At 41.5% G+C, this 24,503-nt stretch overlaps 1 protein-coding gene across 7 annotated transcripts in view; it reads left to right on the top strand.

Annotated features, from left to right (window-relative positions):
- The window catches only part of SOX2 (SRY-box transcription factor 2), a 114,228-nt gene extending 89,938 nt beyond the window's left edge, over window positions 1-24,290 (top strand). For 2 of the 7 annotated variants that reach the window (XR_005294986.2, XR_005294984.2), the window contains exons 2-5: window positions 13,020-13,153; window positions 18,571-18,746; window positions 19,712-20,081; window positions 21,629-24,290. The gene's annotated coding sequence lies outside the window, so the exon portion shown is untranslated. Of the gene's footprint in view, window positions 1-13,019; window positions 13,154-18,570; window positions 18,747-19,711; window positions 20,086-21,628 lie in introns of all 7 variants that reach the window. The other 5 variants (XR_005294987.2, XR_006274178.1, XR_006274175.1 and 2 more) reach the window with 5 other exon arrangements.
- Window positions 24,291-24,503: the final 213 nt, after the last annotated feature.

Raw genomic sequence — 24,503 nt, 5'->3', positions numbered from 1 at the left:
TATATTCCAGTCATAGTCCCATGATTACTGCGGGACAACGAGTTAACCACCCGGTGCGCTATCTCCTCCCCCAGCCGTGCACAACACCCGTTGCAGTTTTTTTTCCGTTCCCTGGTGACCCCTGAAGGAAGGAAGGTGACCTCCCACCCCATCCCAAGGCCGCAGATCCACAAAGTTTGGGATCCCGAATGGTGCTTTTCAAAATCACACGTAACAACAGGGCTTGGCCGTCAGGGCTTTCCCGGTCCTCTGGTCTCTTTCCGTCTGGTGAGTACTGAAAAGAGACACACATGTTCTGGCTGACTCTCCGATCAGATTGGCCGAACATTTATCAGTTTCTTAAGCTTCACTTCATTAATTCGCCTGACATAATGTGGGCGCCTTTGCATAAATTCTTGATTAATGGCGTCCCACTCGTCACTGGATAGCAAACGACATATTAACACGTGTTGGTGATGGAAGGCTGATAGGGTTGTTTGGAGGGGGAGACGCAAGCACACGAGAGCCTCCAGCGTATGGGCCCGATCCTGAAAACCCTTACTCACGTGAGTGGCTCTTTCTGAGGCGAAGAGTCCCATAGAGCCCAGAGGGGCTGGCCGGGGGACTAAATCCTACTCACGTGAGTCAGGATTTGTAGGGTCAGCCCCGTGAGCGTGTTAATTTGAAATAGACTTTGTAAGGTTTTAAAACCCCACATCGATTGTAGGCTATGTCAGTTTAGGCCCGATATAACACATGCATAACAAACCTCTGTGCTCAATGCTAGACAACCAGTACAGCAAGAAATAGACTCTTCCCTGGACTATCACCAGCTCCAGTGCTGCTGTTCTGGGCGCATTTTGCCACGTACGAAGCTCTTAAACGTGTCCTTTTGGCATTTCTTGCAATGATGGTTCCTTTAAGCTCTTACAAATTGCAAAACTTGCGGAAGACAGAGAAATAATTAATGTATTAAAACAAGCAGCGAATTCCTCAGGAGGGGCCTTATCAACGGCAGCCACACTGGCTTCATCTCCTCCTAGTATGCTAATACCCCCCGTGACGTCACCGGCGCCAGATTGAATGGGAATCAGTTATGAAATTATTAGTTTTAGCTTAAAAAGCAATCTTGCCTTCTTGGAATTCGAGTTTGGGCTTCTGGAAGGTCTGTATAAATACACGAACATCGACAAATTTAGCGCTGACTCTCTAGTCAAATCAAAAGTAAATCAAAAGGCACACATCTTACTTGATTTCGATTTTCACAGGAAACACATAAATATTAAGTTGAGGGACTTTTGAAATGACAGTATCTTAATTATTTATAGTATAGACCTATTAAATTTGAAAGAAGCCAATCGGATTTTCCCAGACCGATAAGGTAGGCCAGAGCTCCTATTAACTTATTTTTTATTAAGAATTTCAGCTAGGGCATATGCTACTTCCAAACCGTGGAAAAATACACATGGGTGTTTGCATTAGCCAGCGATAGATAAAAACGTGTTGGGAGAAAAATATCCCTTTTGGTTTAAAATAAAACATGGTCTGGGATTTTTTTTTTAAAAAAAATGGAAATCGGTATACAAAAGGTTGGTGAAGCTATGATATACGAGCTCTTTGAAATCAGTATTTCTGATTTTATTTTAAATTGGGTTGAAATGATCAGAATTATCACGGTTTTTAATCGCTGGAGTCACTGCAATCAGTTGACGCCCAGATTCAATAGAGTTAAATCCTCGACGCTAAAATCCGGATGGTTTTTCTTTCTTTCTTCCAAACGCACTTGGGAAATGGATTTTTAAGAAATAAAAATCACACCCCCAAATTTAAGTCTCTGCATGAGAGTTTTTACCTTGCATAACTTTCTTACTGGACAGATTATATATTATCTCCCCAAGCTTCTTTACACTTTTATTGACGGTTCAGTATTAAATAGTTCGCAGTCATTCCTAAATCTTGTATGGGGGAAAAAGCCAAAGGAATAGATGGGAATATTCTGCACTGTGACAAAATTGTTTGAAATGTTTAGGAACACTTTCAGCTGTTTGGGTCGGTTTTTCCTCCCCTCTCAAACCAGGCTGCTTTGCTTTGCGAATTATGAATAATCTGTGGCTCTTTCCCTTGGGCGGACTATAAATCACCTGCTTTTTCGATTCACTTTCTGCAGCGTGAGTCTCTGACCCAAAAGTTTTAATTTACTTTACGTCCTTGAGTTGTCATCTCTGCATTCGGGGAGAGAGAAGAAACGTGTCGCAGTTGTGCCTAATGCTTAGTCGAGCGATTCCTTTACCTTAAAAAGTTGTAACTGGCTGAGAAGTGAGTTTTCTGAGGAATGAAATCCCAAATGAGTTGCAAATATAAAGTAAGATTTTTCCCCCTGCTCCTGATTGGCAATATTCATTGTGTGTGTGTGTGTTGGTTTGAAAAGCAGGAAGAAATGTAATGAATGAGTGCTGTCAGAGATGTCTTCTATGTTGATGTGGTGAATGGCAGCAGCTCCCTGATCCAGTGCAGGTGCAGTAGTGCTGGGGGGGGGAAGGAAGGGGGGGCTCTCTGTTCAGTGGAAAAAGCACATTCCCTACAATAGACCACACACTGCCAGCCAGCATGGCATCAGCTCACACTTTCATACTCCCTCCCCCCCCCCCACAGTCCTGAGTTCACAAAGTGGCTATACAGTAGCGCTAGTTAGGTTCTCTTGTAATGAACATTTGTGACTCCTGACCAACATTTGAATCTGCTGGGCTCTCTATGCAGGCAGGTCTGTTTTAATCACAGGTTGAAAATGTGTCCCCTTCTATTGCAAGGCAGCTCATTCAGAGCATCAGTTGCATCAAACGCGATTAAGAAAACGCCGTTTCCAAGTGCTGCTAATAGGGAAAGATTTTTTTTAATAATAATAAAAAGGGGGGGAGAGACACCGTTCTAAATGGATAAAATGGTCTAATCCTATACACGAACTCCTATTAATCCCGTTTACAGACAACCTGTCTCCTATTTTGGCTTAATAAATTATCTTTATGCAAGGATTAAAAAAAAGTTTTCACTCATCCTAACCCGGCACGGGCTGGTTTTTCCTGGCTTGTGTCCGTATTTTTTTTTCTTTGACGATCTGCTTATAGGAAGCTAGATGGTTACATTTGGTTACTCAAACACTACTCCGAACAATGCAACGAATAAGAGCTAACTCTTAAGCAAGCGGTTCTGATCGCCTTTGTTCCCTCTCCTATTACATCTAATATTAGCCCTCCGATCGGGGGGAAGTCAACAAGAAGGTATTTTCATAGCATCCCTGGGAACTCAGTTTCCTCGCTCGTGTTGCTGATTTCTCTTGCGCTACTCCTGCAAGAAGTAGATTAGACCCTTTTGGATAGACTTGCTGATGCATTGCGCTGAGGAAAATTGCTCTGTGTTTGCTTATAAAAAAACCATGTCACTGTAAAACTTTTTTTTTTTTTCCAAATAGTACTAACAAATAGCATCAGCTTCTGGAGCACTTTGCAAAGCCATTCTTTGGCTGAATACTGTTAAACAGGGGATTTGACAGCTAACCAGATATTAGTGAGTTCTAAGTAAGCCAGTTTTTTCTTCTGCCTCCCTCCCTCCCCTCCACCCCCAAACTGATAACAAAACGTGTTTGCAATACATTGCATGGGGGGTGGGGGAGGATCAGATTCTAATAAGTGACTTATTTGTTTTCAGGGGTCAAATCTTGTCATCCTCATCACAGGGGAATTTATCTCGTGTACATGTAAAAGGAAAGGTAGTATAGATATTTAAAAAAAAACAGATAGCTGATCGTATCGCAGGGTGGATTTTTGTCTTTGGGTCTCCGACTGCTCCCCGAAGCACCCGCTAATGTATGCTTTATTTACCGCCAACAAGTTGAAGCTCTTTAGACCATCAACTTTACCCAAACGTGGCTGTTAAAAAAAAAAAAGGTCGATTTGCGTTAGGGCGCCATTATTTTTGCGGATTAGATCTGCGTCTGGTGTCAAATACAGTCTGCGACAAGGACGTGCAAACTACTGCTACTCCAAGATCCAGGCTTCCCGTCTATAGTTTTCCACTTTCTTTCCCCCTAGTGCTACTTGATAGCCTTTGTGTCCTATTGATACACACCTATAATTAATCCTTCTTATTAATGCTTACATTCTGTACCCATGGGGCAAATCAAACCTATTTAGATTACCTTGGTTGGTTGCACAAATTTAAGTGGGAAACGAGTTATAAACCTAATAACGGCGTTAATAAAAATAATTATTTGATTAGGGAAGAGTAAATTTACTGGAGTGCAAGGATGCGTCTGGATTTATATTTTGGTTGTATCTGGGCTCATGGTTGGTTTAAAAACAAAGGTCTTTTACATTCATTGCAGTTCTTAAAAAAACCCATGCACACAAACCATGATAGAATATGTCCCTTTGATATTACTTAGGAGGATGAATTAATTCATAAAACAGTTTTAATTGGAAATCAATATGAGATTGGGTGCCTTTGAATTAATTGGAAACAATCAGCACAGGAGACCATTCATCACACACGTTGTTCCCTCTCTTGCTTTTCGTTGTTTTTAGTCCGAAGCTTCTGCACATCGTTCAAGTGTATTTATGCTGCTGGTTTTACAAGTAAAAGTGAGGATGCAACACTAACACTCGCATTGTCCCCCCTATACTTTTAACGCTAGCGTATTGTTTGATTACTAATTCGAGTTAATATGATCTTTATGGCAACATAACAGTGGATAATTGGCCCTTTTTCTGAACAACAATGTAAATCACAATCGCTTTATTATTTAATAACGTCAAACGCTTCGTTGGATTGGCCCCGACAGAGAAGACCTTTTCTTTCTAGGCAGTGTTGTTGAGAAAGAACAATGCAGATCTAATTGTGGAGATTTCAGAAGTTGGCTCCTGTAAATGAACAGCTTAGATATGGAAGTTCCAGCAGATGTCTGCACTTTTCCCTGTGACAAACCTTATAACCCCCTCCCTCCCCCCAGACTTATTGAAGACTTTTTGTTCTCACATCCTAGCAACAACCTAAATCTTCCAGAAGTAAATACACCCCTTTCCCTTGGTTGCTATACAACACTTTATATGGCAGATTTAACAGGGAAGTATAAGCATGCACACCAAATCAGTGCCTGCCTCAAGACGCTATATATAATTCTGCCCCAGTTATCAGTGTTTTCTCTCCTGCCAGCCTTGGGTGGGTTTTTTGATTTGTTTGCTTTTTGTTTAATGGCACTTTGTTTGTCAATAAGGAAACGCGCATCCCAGCCTCTGGGAAGAGTTGTTTTGTAAGAGTTTGGGGAGTTTGCAAGTCCCGCATGACATTATTTTGCAAATGTCAGGAAAACGGATGCCTGTCTGTCTCCAGCTGCGGTAGAGAGGCCGGCACTGTGTGGCCCCGTCTGAGTTCATTTCTGTTACCTGTTACTTTTCTGAGGACTGGCCGAGTGCGAATGTTTTATTTTCTTACTCTCGCTTAGTGTGCAAAAGTTACTGGCTCCTCAAAGACGCGATATTAAAATTCCTAAATCAATAACCCAGTCACCCAAAGGCAATACAGATAAACCAGGAAACTTGGTTCCAACCCCTAAAGTGATCACTGCAAGTACACAGCAGGGGCTGGTTTAGAAAACCCTAATTCGGTTGAGTCCTGCATGGAACAAGATGGGTCCCGATTCTCTTTCCAGGACGCGTGGATATAAAAAACGGGGGTGCTGGTACGCTGGGTGGAGAGATACACAGCACCATCTAGTAGTGGTCTGAGGACGGTCCTCTTCCCATGCCGACCCCCTGGTCCCTTCCACTTGCTGTAGCTTCATGTTATTAAGCCGCACAGCCAACGCGTTTCTGTGTGTGTTTCTTTGGGCTTGGCACTACTACCTGGTTGGGAACAGCTCCTCGGGGCTGACAGATTGCTCTCCCCCCCCCCCCCGAAATGTAATTCCACCGAAAATAGTTTATTTGGAAAACTTTCCCCCAACAGGAGTTGGCAATCCTCTGCCCGGTCTTGTTCGTTCACCCCAAGCTTTAAACAATGCGAGCTTTGATGCGCTACTGAGTTCAGTCAGCAGGAGATTAAGAGTGATGTATAGCATTCTTCCTCGCAGTGCACCACATCCCGGGGTGGAAGGAGAGGGAGCAAAGATACAGAGTCCAGAATATTTTGCCTCCTTTTGTTTGCAAATTTTGACATAACAAGCGCTCGGAATAACTGTAGCGAAATCCTCTTATGTGTCAAGACAGTAAGGGCACTTTTTTTTTATTTCAGCACCACACGCTTACCACTCACTCCACGTACCTAGGCAAGCTGTCACCTGCACATTGTAGGAAGGGGTCCTAAACAGTCTCTGGTACCACTGCATTGTGTTTTTCCAACAACTACCGGCTTGTAAGCAAAACCAAGCCAGCCACACCAATCGGCGTGCTGGATACGTTTCAAATATATCGTTACAATTAACTAAAGTGCTGTTCTTCCTCCCGCTTGCCACCAGATTTCCTCCCAAAAATCCACTCAGTTTAAAGTATCAAAAAGACAAAAAACAAACAAACAAAGATAGAAGCACTCGGAGTCCCTAGAACCAAAGTTCAATTGCATTGTGCGTTCTAAAGCTCATTTCACACGATTCACAATGCACTTTGAATGTTGTCTCTTTTTTTGCTAACGTGTTAATCACCGTCCCTGGTTTTTTGTATGTTTAGTATCGCAACTCGGCTTTCCTAAATTGACATAAACTGTGGGGAAATGCTGCTACTTTTGGATCAGGTCTAGAAACTGGGAGCTGAATGCAGAGTTTAAAATTAAAAATAGAGTCGCGATTTGTTCTGGGTTTGTTTTGTTTTGTTTTTTTTAATAACTTGTAAACAGCCATGAGGTCCCTGCTAGCATGCAAATGGTTAATAGCCCAGTAACCACTGCGGCATTGCTAAAACTAATGATCACTTACCAAGACACAAACAAGACTAAATACTCATTGAAATCTAAAATCTTTTTTTTTTTTTTTGGCTGTAGTGGGTGCTCTGTGCATTTGGTTTGTTTATTTCATACTTGGATGATCCAGGGCTGTGGGGGGGGGGGGGAAGGGGAGGGGAGGGGGACTCCTGGCTGCCACTCCCTCTCCATAATGAGCTCATTTCCATATTTGCGCCTCCCGCAACTGTGAGAAAATCCGGCCGGACCTTTAACGTTCCGATACGTCGTCTACCGCCTTGTCTCCTCGGTTACACCGGGTGCTTGAGTGCGGAGAGAAGAGAGCCGATCTATTGATAGGTTCTGTTGTATTAAACTGCGAATAAATGTGCGTATCTTGGCATCGAGCAGGCTCTTGTCTTTTTTATTGTTTCTACATCCATTATTGCCCATGCACTTTTCTCTCTCTCTCTCTCTCACACACACACACAGGTTTTTCAGTGTGATTTGTTTGTTATCATTTACCATCTCTCCCTCTCCCAGTTTCTCCAGAGTCAAAGTGCAGCTCAATGTACAGCAAATCAAGTGGAAAGACAACAACGCCACACACTCGCAAAAGTGAGCGAGAAGCTTCTGCAAAACTGATCGGGAATCGATTTGATCTAATGTTAGAGTCATGCGCATATGTGCGTGGCCAGGAGACGTTTGAGTCTTGCAGTAAATACCCATATTTCCAAGAGTTCTGTAGGATGCCTGCAAGTGCCCAGAAATAGTTGGGGGTGGGGTGGGGGATTTTTTTTACCGTACTTATCAATAACAAGATGCATAAATATCAAAGTGAAGTAGCCCGAGTAAGTCTTTCTAGAAGCAAGGAGGAAGCTTAAGCAGCTTTCTCTAATGGTGATTTGTAGCTCCGTAAGGGGGCACGGATAGCAAATACCCTGCAGGTGCATGTTGTAACACTGCCATCCGGACTTTAATGTAGATTACTCTCCAACTCGTTTGATCGGCCCTTTGAAACCCTTTACAATTGCCTGTGACGAACCGCCAGTCTCAGGTTTTTTTTCCTTTGAATAATGCCTTAAGGGTAAGTCCTCGGGGCTTTGAAAGATCTCCAGTACATTTAAAATAAATAAATAAATAAAAATCTAGAGCTTGGGCAGATGTCTGTCAACTAGGAGCTGTTAACAGGCAACTATTAAACTATTGATCATCTAATACCCACCAAGTCTACTCAGGGGAAAAACTTTAATACTTAAGGGAGGAGGGTTCCTAAGGAACTCCTAGTATTTATATTGTTTGCGGGGGGAGGGGGGATATTAATATTTCAATAGAGATGCCCCTCCCATTTGTAATATACCTTGTGGATGGCTGCACAGACTGGGGTATACCGTACTTATGGACTCTCTCGTGTGTCAGGGTAGGTCTGATCTCTGTGGGTGAGTAATATATGTATGTAGGACTGATACTCACAAATACTGAAGTCCTTACTCATGCAACACTCCCACTGAACGTAGGATAAGCCATGAGTGGAAGTCCGGTGGGCTGGGTGGCTGTATGAATAAACGGTACATTCTAAGTATTATACAAAATGAAAGCTATTAAGATAAACTAGATATGGCAAAGAACACAACTCTAAACTGTCTATAAATACAAACATAGACTATGTCTATACCCGGTGCACTGGATATTGCCATTAGGTACAAGTATTGTATTGTGTTGTTTGGCTTTCATGACCTCCCCCCACTAGCAAGAATGCTAAAAAAAAATTAAGAGAGAACCGCAGAAATCTGGCAGCTATTTCCACTCCCCACCTCAGAAAAAGCGACTCTTTTAATATTGACTTAATACTATTAACAACTTTACAATAATTACTGAACTCTCGGCACTTAAACTTGCACAAGCGGCGCTTTGTTTCTATAAAATAAACTTGGATGTTCAATCCCTCCCTATCAAACCGGGGATTTGAATTAAAGGCCCATTTGGGACACTTGAGACGACAAAGGGTTACACATAAATAAATGCCACATTTGCCTATTGCAAAAGTTTTCTCTGCCCTTTCTCAGTCACAACAGGGGAGGAAAAAGCCCTCGTTTATTATCTAGCGCTGGGTAGGAGCAGCCCCTCCAGAATGTGCCCTTAGCTTTGGCCGGCAGAAGAGGGGCTTTTCTCTCAACAGCAGCCCCCTTTGTTCTCCAGATCTCTTTCCCAATTTCAAGCTTCACTTGCACATCCCAAGTTTGTTTGTTAATGACGCTATTACCATCTGGCTCGTCCTACTTTCCAAAAGATATAAATCTCCCCAGTTTCATTGCCCGCATTACCGTCTAAGTGCCACCATAGCCAGAAGAAAAATATGCTTTCAAGGTTGCAAATTCTCTTGCACAGAATAATGCCCTGGCCCGGCTCGTCTCTTCAGTATTTGTAGGTTACACACATTGATGTGTAAGATTCTGATGGGGAAACTGAGGGCTGGGTTTGATGGAATGTCTCCAAATGGAATTCCCCTTACAGCTATATGGGGAGAGAAGGGGGTTAGGAATTGATTTACGTTTTCCTCCATAAACTTAAATGAACCGCTCTTTCTCACCCTCCCCTCCTCCCCTCAAGCCAACCTTTAGCAAAGAGGCTGAATGCATCTTGCCACTTTTTTCAGAGTAGCAGCCCTGTTAGTCTGTATTCGCAAAAAGAAAAGGAGTACTTGTGGCACCTTAGAGACTAACAAATTTATTAGAGCATAAGCTTTCGTGAGCTACAGTTCACTTCATCGGATGCATTTGGTGGAAAAAACAGAGGAGAGATTTATATACACACACACTTTGAAACCGTTATCTTCGGCAAGGAGAAGGACACGAATCTGTGCGATCAGGAGGCTAAATGTGCTGCCTTTAGTTGATTCCTGGTGTCAACTTGCCCAGCATGGACCCTGTCTCCTTGTTATATGTATATTTGTGTGGTGTGTGTGTGTGTGTGTGTGTGCGCGCGCGCGCGCCCTTCCTTCTAAGAGGCGTAGTACAGAGAGAAGGAAAGTTTAGTGCAAAGCGATTGCAGATTTGTATGCTTTTTAAGCATAAAGGGCGGGGGAGTGGGGTGGGCTGGGTTGGGTTGGTTTGTGTATAGGCTCCACAATGAATCTATTTATTCGCTGCATCCAGCTTGGGCAGAGTGAATAGGAAAGCGAGAGAAACTCAGCCTTCCAAACGCGTGGGCTTTGTGGAACACAGTCCCCACTGGCAGATTTCTACTGCTAATTTCCCATTCTGTGGGGATCTCCTGCAAAGAGACACATACATGCCCATCACCTCTGTCTTCCCCCAAGTCTTTCCCATCCGTCCCCCGCCAGTATGTAAACTCTGATACTATTAAGTCAAGCCGGAGGAGAAGTTTAACCCCAGATCATTGCCTTGCTTGATTGCTGGCAAGATTTTGAGGGGAAACCTCCTATTTAAAATTAAAAAATCTTGTCAAATCACGGAGAAGCAGCTCTTTTAATACGTGAAACAACCCCAAGGATTTTTCGAGTGATCTAATTGTTATAAATAATTACCGATGAAAAGAAAACTCACTTATTATGCACTTCTAATAGTGTGACTGCATTAGGGCCAAAACAGTGATTAATTAATATCACACTGGTGTAGCTGTTTTCTAGCAAAAGGCCTCCTCCCCCCTCCCCCTTTGCCAAAGCAGATCTGTCCTGCTGGAGTCATGCTTAGCCAGTAAGGGATCTTGTTTATAAATTTATATGACGACCTTTTCTTTGTGACCGTTCTAAAGTTGATATGGACAAATTGCAGAGGTATACAATTTAAGTAGATGCACTTTTAATCACCGATCATTAAAATGGTTATGTTAAATATACTCAATTACATGCATGACTTCACCCTAACAGTACTTCCTATTCTCCCAGCTGCTCACGTATTCCTTAACCATCGTCCGCAGAAGAAACTCGATTATGCTGGATCCATACATTTCTATGGGTTTCATCAGCCTAATTAATGCTTCGGTGTGGTCCATGTGTCTGAATGGGTCCCTTTGCTATTACTTTGGTAAGGAGGCAGTGTTGGAATGCAGAGGGTCTTTCTTTCAGATATACCCATGGGGGTCACTCTAGGACGCTAATGGCAAAGGTAGCAAGTGTTAAATAGCAGGCACATGCAGGGTAAAAGAAACCAACGGTGAGGTGCCTGGAAAAGGGACATGGATACTGTAGGTATGACCAACAGGTACCAGTGCTGATAATTAAAACGGTTAAAGAAGAGAAGGTAAATGGAAGATGTCCACAAACTCTAGTGCGCTTCGTGAACACCAGACAACTTAGTTCACGCTCTGATCCTGATGCAAAATGGTATATTCCATACCATGCCAGGGCAGTAAATGTGCCACTGCTAAATCTGTGTCTATTTTCTAAGACTAGTGTGATAAAGTAATATGGAGACACGTCTCAGTTAGTTAGGAGTGGATTTTCACTTCTTCTCCCGCAGAAGAAGCTATTTTAAAAAGTTGGATTGATTAGAGTTTCTAATTGCTCAAAAAGTCGACGACAGCTTTTAAGATACTCTGCATATTAGCGTTTGCACTCTACCTGTGCGAGCTATTACATGGCTGGTGCTGTATATACATTGCTCAAGATTAGATATTCTTGAACATGAAATTCATCGATAATTTTTGGTCACATGCACAGACACCTGTTGTGCAGAAGACCTCCCTGTAAGACTTCCTGATCGGATCCTCGCGAGGGGTGGGAGGAAAAACAAAGATAATTTCTTACCACTTAGTGAATTACCAACCAATAGGCTGATGAAACAAGAACCTTTCCGCCATTCCTCCTAAATCCTCCTATATTGTACACTGCAGATCATCGTCCTAACTTTGTAGTAGTGTCTCGCTGTAGTCTTCATCCTTGCAGTAAAGATTTCAGATCTATAACCAAATTATAACGTAGGAACTTTATGCTTGTCATGCTAATTTAATGACTTTTATAGTAAGTGTATAGTCTCTGTCTTTTGAAATTAGCTCTTCAGAACGCTTTGTGTAATGATAGACACTAGACATAAGCGACAAACGCACAAGCAGTGGTGGGATAATAATCCGGCAAACACACTGTGCCATTTAACAATAAAATGGAGAAGCAAGTACATTACATCTCCTGATAGATATGTATCCCTGTCCAGTTTAATTGGTCAAACGCTCTGGATCCAGACTGACCTGGAAATAAGAAATTATCAAAAGAATGGTCAAATCTACCCGGGAAAGGATTTTTTAAAAAATATATGGTATTTCATAAAACCAAATACCCAATCCCCAGAAAGCATTAGATTATTTTTGATCCAGTGCATACAATAGTAATTTAAATTGGTTGGAGCAGCTGTGTAGTTATTCATATAAGCATTGACTTGTTCCATTTCCAATGATATAACTATACATGCATGTCTGTATGAATCTTGGTATGTGTATTTATGTCTCCTGATAGACAGATAGATGGATCCCTGTGAGCATTTGCTTCTTTATTGTGAGTTGTCCAGAATTCTGTTCAAGAGATGATCTTGATAACAAAGCGGGCTAAACCAAAGCTATAGGTGTATTGCAATCTGGGGAACTCACTCATTGCCTATAATTGTAAATAAGGTAAGTTCACACGACGATCGAGTAACGAGAGAACAAGAGGCCTATTTTAATCAGGTGGTTATCTCTCCTTGATGGAGATCAGAGCTCCATCACTCCTGGCCTTCTCATTGTGTCCCCCCTGCTGGAAATGACAGCTCCTTCAGAAATGAGCAGCTTGGTCCCTGGATGGGATTTCACCTCTTTTGCACTACACATGTACCAATTGTCATTTTACTGCTACAGCGAATCCTCTAAATGATATACGTGTATAAACTCGGCCTCATTAAATCCCATTTTTGGACAGCTTGAGGGTAGGAGCGTGTATTACTGTAAACGAGAGGAGACTTAACTTATATCCAAATGGGGATTGAAACATAGTGGTACTTAAACACACTCCTTGTCTCAGCAACAGTGGTCTGATTTTTCCCCTCTCTAGAGTGTTATAATATTACAAACGCAAGTTTCCTCGTGTCAGATCAAACGATCTGACTCCTATTTCTTGATTCAACCTACAGGCTCCATTGTGGTGGGGACAAACATAAAATAAAGATACGATCAAATGCTGTGGCCTGACCAAAAAGAAGTTTATCGTTCCTCTGAGCGAGCTTCCTAATATGAAGTTAAAACCCTTAATATCTGAACACACTAGGTGAGTTACTTTCTTGTGTACATCTATGTATGTATATGTGTGTATATACAGAGGTAAGTGTTGGTGTGTGTATAGGCAGTGAACTATGGACAACAGTTAGCCAATAGTATCGAACGTTCAATTCCTACACTTCCATTCTTCAACCAATAGCCAATTAAAAATCTCATTTTCAGGGGCAAATCTTTGCCTACAAAGGTCTGCTTCTTTCATAAATTTATCTTCAAACATTTGTGCTGTTCATGGTTGAGATACAAGGAGATATGGCCTGTGAACATTGAGCGTTAACTATGAATTACATAAAAAGAAAAGGAGTACTTGTGGCACCTTAGAGACTAACAAATTTATTAGAGCATAAGCTTTCGTGAGCTACAGCTCACTAGCTCACGAAAGCTTATGCTCTAATAAATTTGTTAGTCTCTAAGGTGCCACAAGTACTCCTTTTCTTTTTGCGAATACAGACTAACACGGCTGCTACTCTGAAACCTATGAATTACATGGATCTCTTGCCGCACGCTAACTAGATCATTATTTCAGAGAGTAACCTTTCACCGATTCTGAAATATTCTCTAGTGTTGCTCTATAATCTAGCACGTCACGATTATCTGTCGGTGTCCTATTAAAATACACTGATCTGCATGGTCGAATTAACATATTCTCCCTACTAATGACATTAACAACTATCGCAGAAGGTTATGCGGTACATGGGAATATGTTGCATAACAGCAGCCCTATAGAAAGTCAGCCAAAGTTGGCTTTGAAAAGAGGTTTGGATTTTCATCATGTTCAAACTCATGAAGGATTCGGAGAGAGTCTGTGATTTAGCCAAGTGTCACCCGCATTGTATTACTGGCCCCTGGGAGATTTGTTGTTTCTTGTCACTCATGATTTTTCTTTTTAACTCAGTGGTTGGCTGAAGATGGGCAACAGGCGCTGCTATAAATTCTTACAGGGCTTTAGGGTTGTTCTGAGTGTAATCGCTGTTTAAATCCCGATGCCCAGGACTGCACCTGATTTTGATTCGGATCAAAAAGTTTGGAAGCTGCTGGAAAAGTGTTTACTGGTAAAATAACGGCAGCAAGCAAACTGGGCAGGAAGAGCTTGATAAAACATAGTGATGAATCTGTGTGCGAATCTGTATGTTTGTGTGTGGGGGGGTATGGAGTGGGGGAGTAATGGTAAACTGGCATTTCTGGTCATTCCAGCTCCTCGTTATTGGTTTGCACCGGTAGACAGCCTCCATCTCTCTGTTTAGATATTCTTCACCGACCCCTAGACGCCCAGACAGCACGTTCCCAAACTTTGAAATGCCAAATCACGTTATTGCTGTGGCAAGAGGCTGCTTTAGGATCTGTGACAGCTGAGTTTTCCCTATCGATTATGTGACACTGCAGTTCATTTACACAGCTCAAAAGCTCAAAGACACGAGAAGCCTCCAGTTTAACAAAAATAAATCCCGCACTGAAAGTGAACCAACTTTATGTATAGTCTTTAAACTGATAGATCAGGACTTAATTCATGGAGACAGAGAGAGCGGGAAGGCGACAGAACCAGTTCCGCTTTCACACTGTCCTTTTATAAACCTTCAGAAATTACCACATTGAAAATCTAGGGAGATTAAGGACTGAAATTTTAATTAGGAATATAGTGTGTTAGGTTGCTATAGCTCTATAAAACGTCCAGGGCAAACAACTCTCTCTGTCTCTCTCAATACGTGTGTGTGAGAGAGAATTAAAGATATACACAGAGAATAACTGTCTGTGTGTATGTCCAATACACTTATAAAGCAACTCTTTATCTATATGGTAATATATATCGCGGTAGCCAGAACGAACATGTAGAATATTAAATATTAGTTCATGTGTATGGTAGCCAGATACAAGAATTAAAGTAAAAAGAAAAGGAGTACTTGTGGCACCTTAGAGACTAATAAATTTGTTAGTCTCTAAGGTGCCACAAGTACTCCTTTTCTTTTTGCAAATACAGACGAACACGGCTGCTACTCTGAAACCAAGAATTAAAGTGATTCCAATTCAATTAAATTGAAGCTGCGGGACCCACATACAAACGTGGGGGAAGCCCATATGAGGCCGTCATTTATTAAGATTGATAAATGAGTGACCGGCCTGCATATGCTGCGGGTTCTTTAACTGGGGACTGCCCAACAGAAAAGACAAGCTCCCCGCCCTGGCTGCCCCCCTCCCTCTGTCCTCGCAGAGGTTTCATTACTTGCTGTTAGTGCCTGAAAACAATAAAGGACGTCGAACTGGGCCTTTATTGATTATTTGTCACCCTGTATTTGTCAGTTTCAATAACTTTTCCCGAAGTTTTACTTACGGGCACTTGAGCTTTCGGATTAGGCCAGCTCTGAGGATTGCACTGAGGAGTAATTATCCGCTGGCCTGCTTCCCTGTAGTCAGAGCAGGGCAGCCAGAAAGAAAAGAGCATTAATGTATAGAAGCATTAATCTGCCCTCAATCACCCTAAAGCCGTGACCATTCCAATCAATAGGGGAGAGCTCCCAATAGCTTGGACACTGACTTGGGCCGTGGCGATGAGATTCCCCCCTCCCGTCCCGCCCCCGGAGATGATTTGGCTTTAGTTAATTTCATTTACAGCTTATTCGCATATACTTTTGTCTCTAAACCTGAAGCGTGTTATTCCGTGCTGCTGCTGTTTGGATGTATTAGCTAGGTCTATAGGGGTACAAAGTGGGTGTGTGTGTGTGTGAGAGAGAGAGAGAGAGAGAGGTGCTCAATAGGTGTGTTAAGTGGATGTGTGCAAGGACGGGGGTGGGGGGTGAGTCTGGGGAAGTTCAAACCCATTTTAAAGGCCTAGAAATCGACTCCGAAGAGGGTGTTTCCAATCGGACAACAAACTTCACGTCCATGTTGTTTGAACTTTCCGATTCGGTTACATCCAGTATGTTGCATTAAAAGGCTGCATCGAAGTGTTAACGTGAAAGCAAAATCAGGGGATTTTTAAAATTGTGTTTACGATCAGCCCTTCAAAAAAAAAAATAAACCCATTTCTCTTTCCGGATTTATATTTTATATTGCTGCGAGATTGCATCTACTGCTAAAGAAGGTTAAAAAAAAATCACTTGGCTGTCGAGGTGGAAAGAAATCCCCAGGAGGGAATGAAATAGGGAAGAGGTGTGTTGGAAAAGACCAGCAAACAAATGGGGGCTGGGGAGGAATGCTCAGGTGACGCTACCAAATAACACCTGTAACTCGTGCGCAAATCCGTTGTCAGAGCCTAGGAGAAAAGGAGAACTGAATCTGGAAGTTGGTTTACTTCTTGAGGGTCTTTTGCACCCCTCCGTCCACCCCCTTCTTTTTTCTGTACTAGCTTCTAGCACCATCCAGAGCCCAGCGAGAACGAGAATTTAGCTTGTCTAGCGGCTAAAAAGTTGATTATGGACAGAGAGGAAACTTCTTGGATGCCTGAAGTTCTCACCGGGTGATCTAGAAAGGGAGAGAGGGACGCCATACAAGATGCTTACAGAGCTATTGTAGGAAACTTAAAGTCTTTCAAACCTTTATGGACATTAGAGCGAGACAAGACCTTATCTTTGGCCATTTCCCGTCTCCAGTAACTTCCATATTGCTCCCATGCGATGCACGCTGTTGCATACATCGTAAAGCTATACTAATTTGTAACCACACTAAAGGCAAGCGAGCATAATCGTTCCCTGGGCTGGCACGGTGCCTATCGCGTACAGTATACCGTTTGATGTCCTGTATTTCATACCACTGCAAGCTAAAAGACAAGCGAACACAGAGTGCCCTGTTACACAGGATTTAATTACAGCGGAGTGCATTCTCCATGCTGATTAGGAGACAAATCAATCGGGGGCTTATTTGCCACAATGAACCAATAAAAACAATTTATTAGAGCAATAATCGGAGCTCCACATGGTCTAAATATTATTGTTTCAATAGCACGGAGGGGATTTAGACTGAAAAATGTCACACACCCCATCAGAATCCTCACTCGCTAATGCACCCTGAGATTTTAGCATCTTCCCAGGGGGTATTTGCTTGTTTGGGGGGGCCTTTTACAAAAATGTTGGGTTCCACAATTGCAGGTTCATGTGTCTTGGTTTCTGAATGACCTACAGTACAAAATGCTACTCACTTGGTTTTAAAGATTTCCTTATTTCCCGTGATTTATATGTGAAATTCCTGGAAGAAGGGAGGCCATAGGAAAGGTCCCCAAGCTATAGACCGAGATAAATGGCTTGTTGTAGTATAGTTAGCAAAACATAATGCAAAGTACAGAAAATTCTATAGGGGCTAGGGAAAGATATACATTCCCTGGCTGGAACGCTCCTGAGCATAAAGTCCGGGATCAGAGATTTTTGAGGGAGTTCAGTGGGAGGAATGTGGGAGATAGAAATTCCATGACCTTCCACCCTACAAATAACATGTCTCCCTTATTCTCTTGATGAATTCCTGCAGTCTGCAAAGTGTTCAGTTAAATCAATGGGAGATTCTGGGCTGCAAGGAAAGCAGGATTCTTGGCCCAGCTCAAACTGAGAACTGTAGAGTCCCCTATAGTTTAAAGTTGGTGACTCAGGAGACTCTGGCTTTGCTTACAGCCTTCTGGAACTTCAGTCATCTCTGTACTAAACCGGAGAGGACCTCATTTCCTGCGCTAGCACTCAATGCTCTGCCAACCACAAGGTCTTTTCATAAGGCTGCCAGGGGTGCCTGGCTGTGGGAAGGACAGTCAATGTTTATCACCAGGGAATGAGTTGGCATCATAGTCTCCTCTGAGTCACCAACCTGGCTAGCCCTGAGCATGACTTCATAAATCATGCTACCTAACTGAAAGCCACATGTTTACATGTACAGTGCTATTCATCAGGAATGTGGAAAAAAAGAAAGAAAGAAAAGATTAAAAAACAAAACCGCAACAGCCCTATAGCTCTGTTCCTTCTTCTCGCTAGTCAATTAATCAATCAGTTGATTGTTACATTGTAGCAGGCACATAAAAACAAAAACTAAAATAAAACCACCCTACACATCTACAATAAAAAAATACAAAAATCAGTTAATCAAAGACTGATAATTTCTGTAACATATCCTTGGAAATGAATCTTGAGGCTTTTTTTTAATTATTAATTTAAAATTACCTGAAACTATTACAATTAAAAAAAATTATGGTGTTTTTGGCAATGAATATTTTGAAGCAGCTGAATCAGGTTATGAAGGGAAGAAAGAGGATTTGGTTAAAATAGTCCTTTAAATTTCTTATATTCACTTTTTTTAAAATGTAGGTTACTACACATCTGCCTGTTTTTCCCCCCAGTGAAGATGAAAAATTAAACTGTGACAAAAGACATTTCAGTTTGTTATATAACTCTGTCTTGCTTTTCAAACCAAATCTCCTTCCTTTTTTTTCCCCACTCATAGAGTCCAAAGGATATCCTGATGTTGAAGAAACCTCTTCAGCTTTACACCCAGTGCCTTATCGCCATCAAAGGTGGAAGGGGACAGTTAAATGAGTGTGTAACAGCTGCAGAGCAACAATTTGAATATTAATATTTTATTTTCTTCAAACAACAACAAAAAAGATACTTCAAAAGCAGGTGCCAGACAAAACATTAAATTTGCAATCATAAAACCTGTTTAACAGTACTCCAGAAATGTGGAGTAGGAATTTTGATTGACAGTTTGCCACCAGAAACCCTAAAGTAGGATTTTATTGCAGATATAATATAGTTTACCATTCTTTGCTCCCTTCAGTAAGATTCTGTGTCTGGTGTTGACAGCTGAGACATATATTTACATATAAGCTTCATGTATAATGTGATATTGCTCAGAAAATGGAGAAATGTTGATATTTTTCTTGCTCACTGTTTTATAAATAAAGAATACACTTAGTTTGCTGTTTGCTGTCTTCTCTGACCCTTCAATATATCATATTTAAAGCATTTTTCCCCAACAACAAGACATTTTGCTTACCTGGAACATTTTTAATTGAGAAATAGTTCGTGTGAAAGACGTGTTAAATAAATAACATTAACACTGTCTGACAACTTCTCTTAGCACTCCCTAAGTAATATTTCATTATAGATGAAATGGATCACATTTTCTACTTAAGAAACTAAAACAATGCATTGTTTAATAGCCAATAATGTTTTAATCAAACAATTGGTTTTCAAAGGGAATAGCAGCCAAAGAGAGACTAGATTCCTCTTTTGATCTTTTTCTCAATTTGTTCTGATATCAATCAGAAATACTGGTAGGTTGAAGACAGATATAAAACGGAAAACAAATGTTATACTTCCACGCTAAACCCTTGGGGTATCATTTATGGCATACTGGCTTTGGAAATGCTGCTCATTTGATACGTTGAACATTTACTTTTATGCACATGAAAACTTTATTTAGCTTAACCGTCTTCTTGATGAGTTTGACTGTAATAATTAATGCTAGAGTGGTCCAAGAAAGAAGCAAACAATTAAAACATTTATGTATTTGATTCTTGATAGGCATCTCTACAAGATAGGTTTTAACATTTTTTTTTTCTTCTTAATTTTTTTTTTTCCAGTAAGAAGGATAAGCTTGGAGCGCCCAGTCACCCTGGTAACTGCCAGAAAAATTCTCCTGAAGTTTGAAGAGGTCAGCTAACAGGGTCAACAACTCTGCCCTCTTTCTGAGCTGGGCCTGGCAGGCCCCATCCTGCAGTTGGAGTGGTAGGCCAGGCCTAGCCCTGGGAGGTGGGCCATTCCAGCTCTGATATAAATTTTTTGAGTCAGTTCACGGCCTGGACTCTCCAGGTGGTCTCCAAAATCGATTGTGACCTTCTGACCCTGTCTAACGGAGGCATAGCATCCAACCTAAGTAAGGATTTAGCCAGGAATGACAGCTTTCCACTGAGTGTTATTGGGGACAGTACAAACAATTTTGGCAGCAAGGAGGTAGGTAAGAGGAGTAGAGGTCATTAAAAGCATATTAAAAAACATTTTTTAAAACCCCTTGTTGGTGAAAAGTTTGTATTAGCATTAAGTACCTCTGTTATAAACCTTTTCAGCAAAGGCCTTTCCCCTCTCCCCAATGCTATTTTATATTAAATATTCTGACTGTTAACATGTGAAAAATAGGCCCTTTGTATATTCCAAAGCAAACCTAGTATTTCCTCTGCATCTGGATTTCAAATATGTAAATAAGGCTGGCTGATTTGTAGCCAAATAGGCACTGTCTATAAAGACTGGATATTTTCTTAACACCACAGAAACAGCAGGTTGTTTATTTAAGGAAGTAACTTCTTTAATATGGGCAGCCTTTTTAGATTCAAAAAAATCTTAATAGATGCAATTTTTTTATTTAAAGAAGGAAATAAAATAACATGCAAAAATAGCCTTTAATAAAGGCCTGCTGGTTTCACAGGCTTTGTCCTTTGCTGGTTTGTAAAACAAATAGCCAAGCCACAAATCTGGTTACATATGAATTCTAACAATGCTAAGATCATACCTATACACAAGAAGAAATAGTCTTGAAGACTGGAAGAAATGCAGAATTTTCTTGGGGCTGTTCCTGTTCAGAGGTAACAAAGTATATAATCCTGAGCTGCTCAGCAAGTAGCTTTTCGCTTTGGGTTCCTACTGAGGCTGTCCTATTTTATTACTATTTTAAGAAACCCATTCTGCACCCCTTACGCACTTGAGTAATCCTTATTCATTTGCATAAGTGGGACTATGTGGAATAGGAAAAGTACAGTTACCAAGTTGAACAATGTTCTTAAAATTTCATGTGTGACCTTGAAACTGCTGTGAGGAAAGTAACTTGTGTCACTATTTTGCCCCATTCTTAGGGAAAAATTAAATAAACTCGCCCCAGCAGGAGTGTTTTTCCAAATCATTCTTGCTATGCCTAGTAAATAAGTGCAAGGTCCCAATATCCTTGCTCACGTTCGGTTAGTACCTTAGCCCTTGAAGCCACTGGAGATGCCAAAAGAGTGAGATATTAAATGCAAGTAAGAGTGGCAGAGTCTGGCCCAAAGGCTCAGTTCTGAGACTCGTTCTCTCAACAAATAGTGCTTTACTCTGCAAATGCTCCCATTGGTTACTATGGCTCAGATTCCGTTGTCTTTACTCACATTGAGTAGTACCTTACTTTGCAAATAGTCCCATTGAAATCAGTGTAGGGTGACCAGATAGCAACTGTGAAAAAACAGGACGGGGGTGGGGGGTAATAGGTGCCTGTATAAGAAAAAGTCCCAAAAAACCAGACTGTCCCTATAAAAATGGGACATCCGGTCACCCTAAATCAGTGGAACAATCTGCATAAGGGTGTCAGAATCTGGCCCAGTTGGGCTTGGTGTGGAGTAAGGTACTACTTAGGGTGAGTAAGGGTGGCAGAGCTGGGCCCCAAATAAGCTAGGGCCTGATCCTGCACCTGTTGAAGTCCGCCATAAATGCTCTCATCGTTTTCCAGGTGAATGCTAACCACACTTTTTTAAAAACAGGGCTACAGCAAAAACAACTTAATGACATGAGAAGGCCCACTGACTTCAGAGGGACTCCTTGTGGGAACAAGACTGGCAGAACCTGGCTCATACTCTGCAATGAGGACTAGTGCCTTTGCTTGGTTTACAGAAAACATATTTAAAAATGAGAGTTATGAGCAATCAAATGATTTTTAGCAGAGCTTACTATATCCTCATCTCCTTTGTGGCATGATTCTACATTTTCCCCATCCCGCCTAACAAGCACATCGGTCTGCATGATGGAGAATGTAAGTACTTCCCTGGGACACAGATCAAAATTCTCCCAACCCCTGCCCCAGCCTTACCATCAAGAACAGGCAAAAATAATTGGCACAGGAAATAAATAAGTGAATACCAAGATCTTTGGTTCTCTGCAATTTTACTTGTATTTCAAAATAACCTGAAAAATTGGACATTTCCTTAAAACAAAATCGGGTTGGGGCCTGATTATTGTCTGTCTGTTCATGTCATGTTGTCATGTGCACCTGAGCAAAGTGGATATAAAATGCACAGATACATATGAAAACACAGGAAGTGGAGAAAAAAGCCCTTTATCTTTTTCCATAGTGAAGATTCAGCCTTCAAGTATACAAATGATAGATTGTCTCCAACCAAATATTAGCAGCAGCAAAGGTGCGAATTTCTAACCTCCTTCATGCCATTTACTTCAGTGCAACGTGAACTTCAAAACACAATGGATCCATTGCAATAGTTTATTAAGCATAGGCTATTCCTTTACACTTTATTTAATTAAAAAAGCAAGGGAATTATATACACAAACTGGCTTAATGAAAAGTTAAGGATGAACAGTCAAAATCACCAAGAGAGACACGGAGGGTGAGGTAATACCTTTTATTGGACCAATTTCCGTTGGTGAAAGAGACAAGCTTTAGACCTGCAGAAGAGGTCTATGTAGTTCAAAAGCTTGTCTCTTTCACCAAGAGAAGTGGGTCTAGGAAAATATATTCCTTCACCCACCTTGTGTGTCTACTATCCAGGGTCCAACACAGCTATAGAAACCCTGCAAAATCACAAGGGCAGGACTGTAGCATTTAACCATAGCATTTAGTATGGGCTGGTAAAGAGCTGCACTTCCCTGGGGGAACCACTAGAGGCAGCATGTCTCCCAGTGATGGCTGCACTCAGGGAAGCCTCATGGAAGGTGTGCCACAGTTCGTTCTCCGCACTCCCCCTATATCTTTGACGCATGGCTGGCCAGCTTTGCTGACTGGCATGTAGGGGGTAGGCAGAGCCATGGTGCCCCACCTATTCCCTGCCCTTCCCCACCTCATTTTGGGTTGGCTCTAGCATGGGTTATATCAGGTAGTGGCAGCCTCCACACAGGACTTGTAGTTCAGGCTGGCCCTTCTGCAGGTGCCCCGAATAGTGGGAGTTTCGGTACTCCTCCCTCCCTACTGTGCTACATTTAAGAGCCTGCTACCATCTAGCCCAGAGTCAGGAAACAAAGAAGTTAAGCTTCCAACCAGCAACATTAACTTGGCTATGTTTCACATTGGAAGTATTTTCTGTTTCTGGTTGTGGTTAGATGTGCAGTTTAATGTTCTGTTTATGTTGTCAAAGGTATACCGTGGAGTAGCCATTATGTACAACCTAACCCACTGACATGGCCCTTGAAACTTTAACTTCTGTTTTTCTTGATGGTTTGTGATTTAGCTGTGTATCCTGATGGTGCATAACCTAGTTTATTGCATATAAGATTATAAAGGATGTGTTACCCTTTGCAACTAGTTGGAGAGTTTCAGTCAGAGAGGTTTCAGAGTAGCAGCTGTGTTAGTCTGTATCCACAAAAAGAAAAGGAGGACTTGTGGCACCTTAGAGACTAACAAATGTATTTGAGCATAAGCATCTGATGAAGTGAGTCAGAGAGGGCATGTCATATAATCTTAGCCCTCATCTGAATTATAGCCATTATACACACACTTTCTAATGCAAAGTTTCACCATTATGTTAAATCCTGATTAGGAAACAAATCTTTACAATCCCCTTTATAATGTAACACAAGTAAATTATGCCTTGGGCATATACAATGGAAGTATAGATTATTTTAGATATATAAAAGTTCTACTTAAGTTGAGGTTAGTGGTTTAATTACAGGATTTTTTTTAAATTGCTGTTAATAAAGATAGCCAGTGTTTCCCCCCCTTTGATTTATCTCCAGATCAACCATATTCAGTACCCTTTTTCTGGCATTCAGAGCAACATGGGTGGGTTGGCAGGATCTTATAGGCATTTCCATCTTCCCAGCACTGATATTTTTTCCTGGATTGTAGCACCAACTCCACAGTGTGCTATTGTTTGGAATCTTTCAGTGACTCTTCTTCTCCCAACCTGAAACCTGCCCCAGACCCATATTTCTTCATTACAGTTTTTCAAAACAATTATAGAAACACTGATTGCAGTAAGAGGCAGTGTGAGCTAATGATTAGATCAGATGGTGGAGAGTCAAGAGACATGGGTGGTGTTCCATATTCTGCCTCTGATTTCCTGTTTCACTTTGGGTTTGGCCTTGGGCAAGTCACTTAACTGCTCTGTGACTCAGTTTCCTTATCTGTAAAATGGGAATAATAATGCTCACCTGTATAAAGTGCTTTGAGATAATTGAATAAAAGGTGCTGTGTAAGAGGAAAGTCGTTGTCATTATTATTTTGTTAGAACTAAATCAACCTAAGTCTCCCCTCTACTTTATTTTAGTTCTTGAGACACATTGTTAGTCTTTAAGGGTTAGGACACCACTTCTTCCATACAGATATTGTCATCTGGCTTTTTGTTTCCCTTGTATTCACATCATATAAGGCAGTGCTGATATTCTCCCTTCCCCCTTCACACCAGCTTT

Source organism: Dermochelys coriacea, chromosome 9, assembly GCF_009764565.3.
Source record: "Dermochelys coriacea isolate rDerCor1 chromosome 9, rDerCor1.pri.v4, whole genome shotgun sequence".
Taxonomy (NCBI): Eukaryota; Metazoa; Chordata; order Testudines; family Dermochelyidae; genus Dermochelys; species Dermochelys coriacea.
This window is presented reverse-complemented; position numbering and strand designations above follow the sequence as displayed.